This window comes from Triturus cristatus, chromosome 7 (assembly GCF_964204655.1).
Source record: "Triturus cristatus chromosome 7, aTriCri1.1, whole genome shotgun sequence".
NCBI lineage: Eukaryota > Metazoa > Chordata > Amphibia > Caudata > Salamandridae > Triturus > Triturus cristatus.
In genome coordinates this window covers 1370036450-1370052664 of record NC_140590.1, presented here as the reverse complement: position 1 = coordinate 1370052664, position 16215 = coordinate 1370036450, and the positions used below count along the sequence as shown (strand labels likewise).

At 44.8% G+C, this 16215-nt stretch overlaps 1 pseudogene; it reads left to right on the top strand.

Moving 5' to 3' along the window:
• The window catches only part of LOC146812082 (extracellular calcium-sensing receptor-like), a 100941-nt pseudogene that overhangs the window by 38315 nt on the left and 46411 nt on the right, over positions 1-16215 (top strand).

The window sequence follows — 16215 nt, the reverse complement described above, 5'->3', positions numbered from 1 at the left end:
TATATATAAGTATATATATATATATGCGTATATGTATATAGGTGTAGTAAGGGGGTACAGCCACCACAAACCGTGTTCTGCTGAGAGCCTAAGCTTCTATGCTAATTTAAGACTATGCCATTGTTCACTTATTCAGTTAACTGCAATTGACACTCCATTTGCTGATGAGACGCAAGTAATCAGAGATTGATGAAGTTGGGGTGGAAGGCAAAGTGGACATGTAAGATGCCAACGAGAGTGAGGTGACACTATACAGGGAATGAAGGTTGTCAGTGGGGCAGGGAGGTGGTAGCCTACAAAATCTTCCATAGCATACCGATAATAGTAGTTATTGCTCGAAAAGAAATCATTATAATTGACTAGCTACCTGCCAACGTTTTACTCCAGGTCTTACTTTTAGTTCTTGCCCTAGTATTATTTTAGCATCCTCCTGACAGTTAGAAGTAACATTTTAAGCTATCCTTTTAGGAGACCACGGTCCTTCTGCAACACAGTTCAGTCCTTTCCCAAAGAGACAACACACAATTATCCTAAAGATCATTATACTCTGATATTCCATCCAGTTTTCCTGTGAGTGAAGTTGTGAGAGAGTGATTGAAGCACATATACTCTTGGTCCAACAATGTACCTTAACAATTAGGACAATCTTGCTTACTAGCTAGTGTCGAAATGGGACCAGACTTGTCATTCCATGCTCCATATTCCGCATATAGACAAAAAAGAATGAGAAAGAATCATTCTTTTCAGCTTGTTGTGGTGTAAAGTATATAATACCAAGATACCTCATCTAAAAAGTCGTTGACATTTTCTATTTCAAGTGTATTTGGCAGGATGAATTATGTCCTCATTATTGTTCATGTTTCACTTTTTCAGATCAGTTATGGCTCTGGACTTCCACTTCTAAGTGATAAGCGTCAGTTTCCTTCTTTTGTGCGAACCAACCCGAGCACTGACAGCGTTCCCTATATTTTAGCTCAGTTGGTCATACAGTTTGGCTGGACATGGGTTGGAATCCTGGCATCGGACAGTGACTATGGCATACATGGCAGCCAGAAGCTCAGGACAGAACTAGCAAACAACGGAGTCTGTGTGGCCTTCTTAGTAACCGTGAGTGACAATGACAGCGAGAGGAAAATATCCTCAATAGTTGATCTGCTCAAGAAATCCACAGTGACGGGGGTCATTATGTATACATACCCGACTGAAGTGAACACCATCTTGGATACACTGGCAGAACAAGGCGTTATGGGCAAAGTGTGGCTCATCAGCACAAGTCTTGTAGGTAGCTTTTTATTTTACAAAGAAAATTTATGGAAGTTGCTCAACGGTACCCTTGGAATTCCTCCCCACAAACGAGAGTCTCGTGCATTCCAGAAATTTCAATATAAACTTCACCCCTCACTTTCACCCAATGACATTTATATCAAGGCCTTCTGGGAGGACGTCTTTCAATGTCAATGGTTGCCAAACAATAGCCATCCAAATACGACAGATGAGGAAAATGGAAGTAACGGGGCCAATATTTGTACAGGTTCAGAAAAACTGGAGGCACTTCCAACTTCAGTGTTCGATGTGGAAAATTTCCGCTTCTCCTATTATGCGTACACTGCAGTGCATGTGCTGGCTCATGCTCTGGACACAATGTTATCCTGCAATCTCAGAAATGAAAAATGCCCCAACACGCAGGAATTTCATCCATGGCAGGTAAGCAGACATACATTCCTAGGTGCCCTGTACATGAAAAATGTTTTTCACAATGAATGTACCCAGGGACGCAGAGGACTAGCCGGTCTCCTTCATGGGTGGCTTTCTAGAAGTCACATATCAAATTGTTTAGGGACAGGAGATAGGTCTCGGATATTAGGGGACAGGGCTGTAGTGATGGGTACTTAAGGCATTTGGGCGGGGAGTTCATCCTCTTGCTGACTGCATTTGCTAAATTTAAAGGCAGGGACAGTTTTGTCAGGTGGTGAGGAATTTTTTTAAATGAGCAGCGTAAATTGATGAGGAAAGTAGGCTGGGACGATGGCAAAGGATACAAGTGAAATTGTTAGGGAAGCGCTGTGCATGTTATATGCAGCGGGCAGAGATGACCTTATTAGACCAGGCATTTTGGAGCAGGCCTGGGTGGGAATGGTGAGACCCAGTAGGGAAGCAGCAAGCGGTGTGGCGGCAGCTGTGGTTGCATGCTTATCACCATGGAATAGGAGGCGATCAAGGGGGAAAGGGCATAGAAGGAGTGTGGAAATTTGCTGGTAGGCACTGATGAGTAAGTGCTAAAATAATACCTAGTATGAGAGGACAGATTGTCAAATGTGTCACAATGTCTGCCAGTGGGTGTCCTGTTTGCAGTAGCCAGACCAACATAGGATTGGCTGCTAATGCGGCCTCAAGGGTGAAAAAAAAAGAAGACACAGGAGGGGACTGTGATGCAGAAAGGCAGAAGGGGTGGTGAGCAAAGAGTGGATGGTGCTGTGGCGAAATTAGCACACTACCAGGGGGTGCATAGCATGAAGCACGTCTTGGTAGTAAAGAATATTGACATTATAGTAAAGGGCATTAAGGGAAAGGTATTTCTTTTTGGCACCAGCATAGTGTATTGAGGAAATCGAGGATCAACTGGCAAATGTGTGCGAGGCAGCTACAGCGGGTATCTAGGCAGGGAAGGACAAAAAAAGGTAGCAATGAAGGGGGGATATGAGGCAGTGGTAGGAGTGGCCAGTGGATATCAATCCAAGAAGATGAGTTACAGATAGGGCGCAAAGGAGCTGGAGCGGCTCTTGGGGCCACTGGCAATGGAGCCCCTGCAGGTGGCAACAGCCTGGAGTATAATGCAGTATCAAAGCTGGCACAAGGGACTACCAATAGCATGCTGGTGCCAGGGGAGCACATTATGACTCCTGTACATTGGCCTGAAGGCATGAAATGGTTTTTAGGGCCATTTTCTACAGTAGGGGAGCATGCAGAAACACACTTGCCAAAGTCTGCCAGAGATTAGAGAAAATATGATGGTGTGAGACTGGGAATGAGGGAATGGGGTTGAATGGATAATGGAGATGTGCTGGATTATGGAGAGGAGGGTGATGAACTGGAGGAAGATGCAGTGAAAGAGGGTTGGGGGCATTAAGAAATGTAGAAAAGGGAAGGGGATCAGCGAGTTTACAGAATAATATAACAGAAAAAAGAGGAGCATTGGTGTATTTCAGATGACGAGAGCAGACAAAAAGAGTACCTTCAGATGTAGCAGACAAGGACAGAGGATCTGGTCAGAATGTAATGAGGAGCAAGCTGCTAAATGGTACAGGACAATGGTGGTCAGTATTAAGTGATGACAGGGCAAAAGCCGGACAAAATCAGTGATGGTGGGTGAGGGACTTATTGATGTAAAGTGGGAAAATACAAAAGGATGAAGGGAGCAATAACAAGGCAAAGACAATGTGTGATAAAGAAATGCAATGTGAGTACAAGAAAGATAAAGAAAAGGGGGAGAATAAGAAAGAACAGTGTAAACACAACGTAGGAAGAAGGTGCCATTTATAGTGATCTCAATGCCTTAGGATTGCATTTATAAGAAAAAATGTAAAGTAAGATTTGGAAGCATGAGTTGTTGATGTTTTTAAATTTGCTTCACAGATTCATACAGTCAAAGGAAGGGTCCAAAAAAGAAGAAAGGGAATTATCAAGAAGGCCAAGGGTACCTTTGCAAATAGATAACAGGATGTCAGCATTTTTAGTTTTCTAGTATTTGTTTTTAAAGCATGCTGACAGAGCAGTAGCAATTTTTTTAAATGTTGACATTGAAAACAAATCACAAATGCTCTTTGGGGGTATGCTTGGTTGAGATAGGATGAGGCATTGAGGGCAAGATTGAGTTTGAATAATTCAGAGAAGGCTTGTGGGGATGCAAATGCAGAATTATGACTTCAATGGATGTCGTCTACACATCCACCAGCAACAACACATACTGCAAGTGGACTATCCATTACATATCACCCCTTTCTATACCGCCCCGTCGAGCAAGAGACTGGGTTATATGGAAGGGGTAAGGGCTTAGTTCAGGAGCATGTTAGGGGTTCAACAATGTGTTGCGACCATGGCAATCTTGTAGTTACAAGCATGAATACTCCAAATATGGGTGTAGATACCCACTCACACAATGTTTGGCTACAGCAAATAATGGAGATCAATGGGGATCTCCAATGGGTATGGGGCAGCAACCCCAACCTCTCCCAAAGGGGATTTAGGGAAGGGTTTTGGTTGGGGTATCAAGGAAGTAGTTATCAACTATTTTCAACAAAATAGGTTAAATAAACTTGAAAGTAGGAAGGATTTTAGGACCATTTCGGGTATGGCCTTTGCTGGAGGTGATGATTACACCACTGGTAGTGATGCCTAAAATAACAAAGGAGGAATACCCGCTTATACATCATTTCTGATGGCTAGAAGGGGCACCAGTAATGATTACACTGCAGAGGAAGATGCCACAGTAAGATATGCATCAGTAGATGATGCTATAAGATTGGTCATGTGGGGGACCAAGAGCGGAGCTAGCAAAGAATAATATTAAGTTAACTTTTTGCTATCATGAAGATAAAGTTCTACCAATTGGTTGTGTGATTTCTTTCTCACTATTTGAGACATTTAGCACATTTTTGCAATGGACCTAAACATAGGGCACTGGTCATAGATTGGTTTGCCATTATCTTGCTGATTGTCTGTTTGTAGGAAAGAAAGGGACAGGAGAATGGTATCAAGCACTACAGTGTTTTGACTAGTGCCTCTAGCCCTTGAAAAGGCTGAAGGATCAAAAATATCACTGACATTTATGGGGATTAAACTGGATTCACAACACATGGTAGCAAGGTTCCATCACAGAAAAGTACAGGAGATAAAGGTTTGTCTTGGTAGAGTAATAGGTATGAGGAAAATAGAGTTGACAATGGTTCAATGGTTCAAAGCAGTTGGGCTATTTGAACTTTGCCTGTAGGGTGGTGATAGCAGGGAGCAGGTTCTGCAGGAGGCTAGGTTTTGCTCCATCAGGTGCAATGTTACCACACCATAAAGGGAGGATCGGCAGGGCAATGAGGGCTGCTTTGTTCATTTGGAGTTTATTTTTAGAGGAGCTCAATGGAGTTTCAATGTATTGTGTGAGCCCCCGAGATTGAACTTACTGTTTTTGGGGGCCAATACCAGTCGCCAGCACTGCCGGCACCTCCGCGAGGCACCAGAACCTCTGGGGTGGGACTCAGTCCCCCAGCAGCCTCTCCACCTGGCACGGCACGGGAGGTGACGTCACCCTCCCGGCGCCCTTATCATCACGCCAGCACTCTCGCAGCGCGGGATACTTGTAAGGACTTGTGAGCCCCCACGCTTGAACTTACTACTTTTGGGGGCCAATACCAGTCGCCGGCACCTCCGCAAGGCACCAGGACCGCTGGGGTGGGACTCAGTTCCCCAGCAGCCTCTCCACCTGGCAAGGCGCGGAAGGTGACGTCACCCTCCCGGCGCCATTATCATGGCGCCAGCACTCCCGCAGCGCGGGCGCTTGGGCCGTGCCCGGGGCAAGCCCGGGCCAAGGGCGGGCCCACCTGTGCCCGTCCACGGCAGGACAAGGCTGGGCCAGGCCACCTCCCTTGGCTCCAGGATTTGCAAACTACCGGATTTAGCATATTGTAACTGCTTTCTATAGATCCGATAATCATTAGTGGTAACATGGGGAAAAGGAAACTACCACCCACTGGAGGAAAGCTATCTAAAAGTTTGCCTATTATGAGATTTGTGAAAAATGCGGTGGGCTGATTAATAATTAAATATCCCAAGTCGAGGAAGAACTCGTGGCAACAATAAATGCCTTGGATGCTGCAATAAAAGACTCCCTACCAGAGGGCGGGATAGAACCCTCTTTTACAGTAATTAATGGGACAGCAGAGGACATTGTGTTAGAGAAACCTAGTGCCTGTGAAAACAATATAGTCGCCAACCCGGTTATGGTTAATCCTTGTGTCTTAACATCGTCACTGGAGATCTCGGCGTTATCTGACACTACAGATTTGGTCGCCACTCCGGCTAATATATTGTAAATAACTCCCCCAACAAACTAATATACCCTCAGTAAACCAGTTAACAAAAACAAAATCAAAGCCAAAACCGAAAAAAGGAGGGAAAAATGCAGGGATGGTAAAAGACCTAGAGGGTAGCCATGTGGAAATCTATGCTCAAAAAACACAAAATATGGAAATCCTTTTTAAAAAAACTGCATGGCAAAATAGACAGCATTGAACGCCGACTGATGTCAGAAATTAAATTAATTCAAAAGGACGTTACATATTTAACAGATTTGGTCTCGAAAATTGTACCACTAAAAGCATTGAATAAAGCATCCAGAGCAAATATTGCAGCCAAGACACAAAAAGATGGTCCAGAGATCACTACCTCAGCCGGCACATATTACTCAAGCCCGACCTGCCCCGTGGTTCATCTAAAGACCCGTCAAAACACACAACCAGGATGTGAAAACAGGGTAAACAAAGATAGTAACACAAATCCGCAAAGTTCAGCAAAAGCGAATCAACTGGACAAAGGAACTAGGCCCAGTACTTAACTGAAAACACTGTAGATTCATTACATTTACCACCTCAGGCATCCCCATATGTTATCCTGAAAAACGTTCAAAAATTACCGCCCAATTAAAGGGAAATTTATGAATCACTATAGAATCAAGTTGTTCACTGGATCTCTGCAAGGACGGATTTTAATGTTAACCTACTACAATATAATATTATAATGCTGAGAAGAGTGAATTGGGTGGGGAGCTCTGGAAAAACATGTCAAGGAGATTGTGTGGTGGTCAATTTTTGTAGCAGGGACCTAGTAGGGAATTTGTTTGATACTTTGCCAACCAATCCGCTGACGCCTTTTTTAATCAGGATGATTACATTAATGTCGTCCCACTAGGTTATTTTTATAGGCCTAGACTTCTGCAAGACTACAGTAAAATAAACACTACTTACAGGCATGACTCAAAAATGATTACCCCCTCACACAATAAGTACACCCGCTAAGAAGCTGTAGCGATATAGATAGACAGAGGATGAATGCCGTTGGCTTATCCTTTAGCGATAAGGATGTTATTTCTACCTATAATAGTACAGTGGGTGGTGGGATTTTAGAGCATGTTAAGGTGAATACCTGTAATGTAGGAGTGGTAGGCGCTAGCGAACGACCTCATAAAATTTTATCTATTATGTCCTGGAATGTGGCAGGGGTCAAAACCAAACTAAATGATGGGGAATGGATAAAAACGTTTAAGGATTGTACTTTAGTGTTGTTACAGGAAACTTGGCACACTGAACCTTTTTACATTACTGTTTTCCAAACAATATGTACACAGGCCATCCCCTCTAGAATGGAACGTGCAAAAGGTGACCTTGCCATCGCAATCCCACTATTATCGCCCATAAAACTAAGAAAAACTTACACCAAGTCACAATTCAATCAGTTTATTCATTTTTCTATTGAGGGGAAACAGTCAATTATTGTAATTCATTTCTACAACAACGTTTTAGACAATACAAGTTTTAAGGTAATTAAGTCTCTAGAAGAAGACATGGATGTTTTTTTAAAGGGAGTGGGGGGAGTTTCTACACTCATTTTGTCGGGTGATTTTAACAGTGAAGGATGTGACATTGTAGCAGGAGGACAATGTGCTTTCCTTGATGATTTTGGTGAAGGAATCTCTCATTTTTCCACATGACATTTATGGGGAAGCAATACATTTTGCAATCCATAAATACAATTTAGTAGTCATTGAATTGGACGACCTTGAAGGAGAAGTAACTACCCAAACATTTGTAGGGGCCCAATCTTCATCAACCATTGACCATTTTATAGTGTCAGAGCATTGCAGGGAACTAGTCAGGAATTTTACAACTCGTGTAAGCCTGATTAGCGATCACCATCATGACTTTAAAGCTTATAACGCCACAGGAAAAAAGGGGGAGGGCAGCAGATATAAATATTGAGATACAAGGAAACAACGGAGTATCAATAAAATGGTCAGGTGTTAACCCAACCACATTCATGGAGAATCTTGTAGGTAAAAAAAGAAAGATATTAACAGTACTTCAACTAATATAGACATCATAAGTGCCTTTTGCAACATTACTACCGAAATAGCGGTAGACCTAAAACTAAAACAGAAGAGGAAAAGTTTCAACCAAAATCCCAGATGGTTCAATAAAGAATGCACAAGGCTAAATAAGGAATTAAAAACTACCCTAAAAACAAGGCCTAGGGATAGTGCTAAAATAAGTATGTTAAGGAGAACCTATAAAGACACTCTGAATCTAAGAAAAATAGAGATTCGTGAGGAAGCTTGGGATAAGCTATTTCAGACAGCAGTGACACGAGATACAACCCTTTTTTGGAAAATCATAGATCATCCTTTTTTAGGTCTCGCCTGGCGTAGGCTGCGCACATGCGCAGTCTCGCTGGCGTGATTTAATGATTTGGGGTATTTTCTGTTAAGGGCATTAAGCCCCTCCCCTCTTTTCCATTGGCCGGCGTCACCATTTATGCTAAACGGTGGCCAGCCATTGGAAAAGAGGTGTTCGTGATGTTTTTGTTTGGCTTTTTGAGCCGTCCCATTTGGACGGGTTCATCTGCCTTCCGTGCGTCGTGAAAGCTTTCTTATCTTTATGTGTTTCAAACACATGGCCCCATAAAGACAAGAAAGCTTTCACAGTGGACAAAAGTGAAAGCGGACCATGCTTGTGGTGTTTCGCTGCTGGTATAGTCTGTTTTATTGCGTGCTGCATCCGGATATTTTAACTCAAATGGTACTTGCCTCGTGGTTCCTGCTAGCATTTTCGGTATGAGTAGAATTTTGTAATTACATTTTTTTCTCACTGGTTTGACACTGTATAAAATGAGCAGTGTTGGAGAGAATGGAGTGCAGCAAGATCTAGATTTGATAGGAGGGCAAGTTCAGACCAGTGGGATCGCTACCTCACATTTATGCTTTATTATGTAGCGCGAACAGAGGTGTCAGAGCCATAGCTGCTAAAGGTTAAATTCTGCTACATCACAGACAGGTGTGTTCCGTGTAGCACACTGAAGCAGCGGTGTCTTTCAAAGTGAGCTAGTGAAGTTCACGGTCCTCCCGCTATAGCGATAAATAATTAATCTGTGTGCACCCGGAGGAGCCGCCAGTGTCTCGCTGCTGGGCACTTCCAGCATGGAGACGAATCGCAGCTCCCGAGAAAGATGAGGAGGGAGAAAGGCTGCTGCTCACACCCAGAGGGGCCAAAGCAGGCACAGTGTGCCTAGTTGCGCTCGGCTCCCACAGTGAGGAGGGGTGTATGCCCGCCCATTCTTCCCCCACCACCTTCCATGAGTGAGGAATTCCGGCGTCAGCCGCTTCTTTCCCAAACTCCGCACTAGTGTGCGTACAGTGAGGTGGTCCGCCCCTCTGCCAGAGAGACACTTCTCTTGCCTCATGCCTTCTGCCCTCCCAGTGCCATCGCCCCTCCTCTGCAGGGATTAGCGTTCAGCTTCAGCTACTCCTGTGCCCGCTCACCGTCGAAATCTGTCCTCCTGCCCAGTCCCTACACTTTCACACTGCTACCCTACTTACTTCCGCAGGGCAGTCCTCCCACTCATCACAACAGGCAATGCACAATGTGCTGCCCCGTCTTCCAAAACCATCCACACCTGTTTCTAATTTCTCGCACCCACAAAATACTTTCCCTCACCTCTGTGAATTCTTTACCGCCATTTGTTTTTACCCTGCCTCCTATGTGGTCTGTTCTCTCCATTCAGAAATGTCTTGCTGCTGTTGTATTGTTTTGGGGCTGTGTCTAATTTATTTATCCCTCTGCCCCACCCACATCTTCCTTCATATAGGAAAAATAACCTCACGCCATAATTACCCTTGCCTTTAGACCTCCTGCAAACACCTAAACAACCACCCTTCCTACAGCCCGTTTGCCCGCACTATCAGTTCTTCAACTGGACCTCACCAACACCACCTGCTTCTGTAATAAACGCCCTGGCATGCACCATCACATTCAACATACAGGTTTTATCCCGAAACACACGTTCAGCACAATTGTCTTTATACTCTCCTAAATAATCGCAAATTACTAATTGAAGCAGCCACAATCGCCCCCACTCCATATTTCTTCTATGTACATTCACCTAAACCACTCTCTCAGTATTTACAGCTTGCCATGAACACTTCATCACACAAACATTTTACCGATGCTACACTTGTGCGCCAGTTCTGAGGGGTGAAAATAAATCTCATCGTATCTGTGGGACTGTGCCAACTGGACAGGTGGAAACTAGCTTGGAGTTCCTCCCAAACACTTTCATTCTCTAAAAATAGCACTAAAGGCGAATAAACAAAAGCAATTATTGGAGATGGACGGTGGGAGGGGATCTTCGGTATTTGTGTGGTCTTTGTGAGAAGTTTGTCTTGTTACAGGCACTTGAAATGAAATGAAATGAAAAGAACATTTATAAAGCGCATGGCTACCCTGAGGCCCCCCAGCGCTGAGTGTGACTGCACAGAACGAGCTGAGGAAGATTATGGGAACAGGAAAGTTTTCAATTGTCTTCGAAAAGCTAGATGATTAGGTTCACGTCGTAGCTGGAGGGGCAAGGCATTCCAAAGTTTGGCTGCATTAAAAGAAAAGAGGCGGCCTCCGCTTCTGGTCCTCTTAACTTTCGGGATAGATACCAAATGAAGATCATTGGAGCGGAGGTTTCTGTTGGCTTTATGAGGACGAATCAAGGGTGCCAAAAGATGGGGACCATACCCTTGAAGGGATTTGTGCACAATACAAAGGGCTTTGAAATGTACCCTCTCCTTCACTGGCAAACAGTGCAGTGAGAGAATCGATAGTTTAGCCAAGGTACGATTGAATACGCCTAAAAGCAGTCTGGCTGCACAGTTTTGGATCTTTTGGAGTTTAGTCATAACTAACGCTGGGGTCCCAGAAAAAGGGCATTGCCATAATCAATCCTAGAAAGTATCAAGAACTGGACCAGGATTTTCTTGGCCAAAGGGGGAAGGAGAGGCAACACTTTCCTAGCCATTCTGATCAGGCCAAAACAGGTGGCCACTGTTTTTCTTGCCTGCACTTTAAACGACAAATCCTGGTCAAGCCAGATGCCTAAGCTCTTTATTTCAGTTTTAAAGACAGGAAGGGGTCCCATGCACGCTGGCCAGGTGGACTCCAGTATAGCTGGTGAGGGATTGCCCAAAATCATAGTCTCTGTCTTATCGCCATTCAGCTTCAGCTGAGAGGCTGTCATCCACTTAAAAACCTCAGATAAACAAAAGAAAAGGGCCTTGGTATGGTGAGTAGTTTGGTTAAGGGCCATGACTAATTGGGTGTCATCGGCGTAAGTTACCATTTGAATTCCGAATGGTGCTATAATAGCTGCCAGGGGGGCCATATATATATTGAATTGGGTCGGGCTTAGTGAAGATCCTTGGGGGACACCACATAGCAGAGGTTGAGGTAGCGAGCTCACATCTCCCTCAAAGACCTGGAAGATGCGATCCTCTAAAAAAGAACAGAGCCATTTCAGGGCCATGCCACCGATTCCTATTTCTTTGAGGTGGTGGGTCAGAGTAGGATGGTTTACCGTATCGAATGCGGTGCTTAGGTCGAGAAGAATGATAGCTGTCGACCCTCCAGCGTCCACAATCTTTCTACCTTCCTCCACTACAGCCACCAGGGCAGTCTCCGTGCTCTGTCGTGGGCGGAATCCAGTCTGAGAGGGATGCAGAACCCCATGCAGTTCCAGAAAATTGGAAAGCATAGAGTTCACGTATTTCTCTGCAATTTTGGCGATCCCAGGGAGAAGGGAAATAGGGCGATAGTTACCCAACTCTTCCGGATCTAAGTTGGGTTTTTTCAGCAACGACTTCACCATAGCCCTTTTCCATTTCGGGGGCACTATACCTGTATAAAGTGAAGAATTATTCACCTCTGCAACAACAGGGGCAACTGTGGATGCCGCCATGAACCTAAAGGTTCATGGGGCTGGGTCCCTGGTAGAGCCACTTTTCACCTGAGAGAAAAGTGTCAGAAGCGTTTCTAAAGGCAGAGGGGTAAAGGAGTCCAGCGTCTGATCAGATAGATGGACACCTTGATAATCACATGTGACCTCAGCATAGGGCATTGATTGCACTATGATATGAAATTTAGAGCTAAAGAATTCTGCCAGTTTATTACATCGTTACCCTGACAAATCGGGGGTGATGGGGGGAACTTGAATTTTGATGAGTTTTTTAATAATCATGAAGGTTTCTCTAGAGGAGTTAGAGGCCTGAAGAATTCTATCCTCTTAGAACGAAGCTTGTGCCTTCTTTATTCCTGCTCTATATTTGCAGATGGCTCTTCTATATTCAATCTTCTTACTATCGGAGAAATCCTTCCTCCACATCCTTTCAAGTACTTTACAGCATTGTTTAAGAGTTCGTAATTCGGATTTGTGAGAACTATTTTTTTTCTTCATCAGGGTTTTGGGTAAAACCTGATCCAACGAGTCTTCAATCCAGCTGTAGAAATCTTTATCCGCTGCAATGGGACAGGGAACAGGTATAGGTCTGGTCTTCTCCAGTACCTGAATCCAATTATCTGGATTGAGCTTAGACTTGCGGAATAAGGTTCCTACGACACCAAGAAAGAGGAATAAGGAAGTTGTCGGACCAAGGGACAGGGATGGGATCATCTCCTGTGAGGTTCTCCACGTTGGAGAACACGGAGTCAAGACGATGTCCTTTCATGTGCGTAGCCCTTGAGACCTTTTGTGAAAGCTGCAGGGTCGCAAGGTCTGCTACCAATTCGACAGCCGTTACCGCTTTTGGGTCGTCGAAATGTAGGTTAAAATCGCCTAAGAGAATAAAATTGGCGGACATGCTGGCTAAATTAATCACTGTCTCTACCAATCCTTTACAGAAGGAACCTTCTGCTCCAGTAGGACGATAAATAAGGATGCCAGAAACTGACAAAATGGGGGAAAATTCAATTGAGAAATGCATATTCTCACAATCTATAAGAGGGTTACCTAGTAATCGACAGGTAAAACAGTCTTTAAAGATGATTGCGATGCCTCCACCCTTACCTAAAGCTCTGTCCACCCTCTGTATAAGGTATCGCTGAGGGAGTGTCTCTACAATCTGGGTCTGAGCTGGAGTTAAGCCAGGTTTCAGTTAGGAATATGACATCTGGGGTAAGTTCCTGTAGCAACATCGAGATCTCCGTACGATGTATAGCCATAGATCTACAATTAAGTAGATACATTTTATAGTGTACTGGACAAGCGGCGGGAGAGGAAGTAAAGGGAGGCAAATTAAATGGACAGTGCGAGCAGCACTTCACGAGTTTGTCGCACCGCATCTGATGGAGGCATTTAGCTATTGGTGCCCTATTAGGCTGGTGGAGCTGAGCACTAGTATATTTAGTCAGATCCTGGGTAGAGAGTATATGGGTCCTGGCCCCTGGGCCCGTTCGGGCACGGACAGGCGCAGACGGGCTTGCCTTAGGCACGCCTTTGGCGCGCCACTGGCGCGCGCGTGCCATTGCGCATTAAATCTGTGCACGGCGGGCCCTCGGGACTACACAGAAACACCCTCCCAAACGCAGAGGTAAGTAAGGGAGGCAGCGAGGTTTACAAATGTGGCAAGTGCAAGAATACTGGATAAGTGCAAATAGGCAAGATAAAAATACACTGTTGGTCAATTTTAAAAAGATTAAAAGCGCAGCGAGATTAGTAGAGCAAAACCACCTCGGCTCCCGGCTCAAGCCTCAGGAGTGTCCGGCAGTCTACAGTGTCTTTGTCATACGTGCAATGTGAGTGAGGAGTAATTTAAGGATATGTTATGATTCATTAGCACCTGTAAATCGCCCACACTGCTATTAGTGCAGCATTGCGGCGTCATTATATAGTGCACAGTATGACTTCCAAGCATTTACCATAATCACAGTGTGATTTGGCTTTGTTTTCTTGTGGCCAACTGAGCACAAGCGCCGGCGGAAACAGTCCTTTGGTGGTCTCACCATGCTCTGCATAGGCCTAAGGATTTTGCTCCCCGTCGCATTATAAGCCTGGAAGTTTGCTCCAAACTCTCCCATCTATCTGCCTCCCCGGTTAGCACCTACTCGGCAGCAGTGGACATCCCAAACCCAGGGGCGCAACGCCCATTGGGCTCAAAGGGCTTCAGCCCCCCTCCTTCCCCGTCGTGTGTGTCAGCCCGGGCTAACAAACACGACGGGCAAAACCTTTCATCCGGTGCAATCTGAAATCTGTGGCTCAGGGAGACCTCGAGGTGGATGGGGTACTGAGTAGCAGCAGTGTGTGAGCTTCTGGTTCTTTGTCAAAAATCATTATCTTTGAGCTCTAGGCTCACAAGCTGCAGCTCTTCCAGGAAAAAGAGAGCACTCTAGCCCTAATCACTGGCCTTATACTTTCTAGGTGCTTTGTGGTGGTTAGGACTTGATCTCCAAAAGTTCACCAGCGAAGACCTAGGCAAATACATTTGTCACTGCTCAGCCAGGCTCCTGCAGATGCAGGGCTTCTTTAGAGTTCATGTCCCTGGAGTTTAACTGGAGGATATTCAATTAGTCCTTGGAGTCCACTCTCTAGTCCTTGGCACAAGTAGGGAGCAGGTCAAGCCCTTGGGGTCTCTCTCTATCCACAAGGTCAATAGCAGGAGCAGCCCTTCTCTTTCAGAAGTCATACCTTGGATCGGCAGGTGCAGTCTTTCTTAGTGGAGCCTTGCTTTCTGAGAGCCACACGTTCAGCGCGTGCAGTACTTATACTGTTATTTCGGAGTTCAGTAGCATTCTGAAGTTGGTACCCAGAGGTGCCACTTTTATGCCCGTATCAAGTTTGTGGGTGGGGAGAACTCACTAATGAGTGTGGGTATAATTTTAAGTGCAACCATACCCGCTTTTACATCATTTCCTGAGAGATTGGCACCAAATAATCTCACAGTGCATCTCCCTGCCCAAATTCAAGAATTAAGAACTCTTTTTTTCCTTGGTCAGAGCTATGGGCACACCGCTGTGGTGTAACCAGTATAATGAGCTACTTCTCCTGGAAAACTGGCTCTGCTGCACATGCTCCCTCCCTTGGGGAAGATGTCAGTCTGTCCACCTCAACAAACAAAAGGGCAGGCTGCCTTGGGACTCATATTTGCCTAACAAAGGCGGCTGACCCCTTGATATTTGGGCCATATTTGGCCATAGCTCTCTGGTCGTCAAGCCAGGAGGAGGTCACACCTCCTCCTATCAACACGCCTTCTGTTCCCTGTTCCTGGGAGGACTTCACAGCACCTGGCAGGATGGCAGCACTCTTTCTCAGATGACAACCGCTGCAATTAATCTGAAACTGCAACTGGAACTTTGGGGCAAGACAGTGGTGACTTTCTAAAGTTACTTTGAATCCGAATTTAGTAATATGTCAAGTGTTTTTATTTGGTGGTCCCAAATGTAAGTTAGCACTTTGCGATTGGGCTTGTGTACCATGTTAGCCAATGGGACTACCAGCCATGCCCCAGTAAAAATGACAATTATGAGTTTTTACTGTCAGTACATATAAAAAGTAAAAGAAACATGTCTTCTTTATAATATTCTGCACCTTACCTTAAGGGCATCTAAGGCCTATCTTAGAGGTGACTTATAAATAAAAAAAGGAAGGTTGGCGCTTGACAAAAAGCTTATTTTGCCATGTAGAGTTGGCAGTTGAAATGCTGCTTGAGTAGGCTGTATTGGCAGACCTAGAGTCATGTTTTCACCTTGTTGCTGCAGTGGTGGCATACTAATTACTACAGTCAACATTTAACTTACAGGCACTGAGTGCAATAGGTACAATATATTAGGGACTTGCAGGTAAATTAAACATGCTAATAAGGTATTAGTAATTTTTTTACACATTATAGGGATCAGAGCACATGCACTGTGGCCTGGTCAGCAAGACCCAGAGCACTTCAGTGTCAAAAGCATTGGCCAAAAAACTTTGGGGAAGGAGTAATGTTAGAAAAAGAGTCATTTCCTTACACTCTGGAGCAAGAGGTTATGGTGCAGAAGAGAGTAGGACCACTACCAAACTGTAGTGGAGGTGGAAGGAAGGTGAGGCAGGAAAAGGTTGTTCAGTGTTTTCCTTGCTGACCTAATTAGTCAAGTGGAAAGATATGAA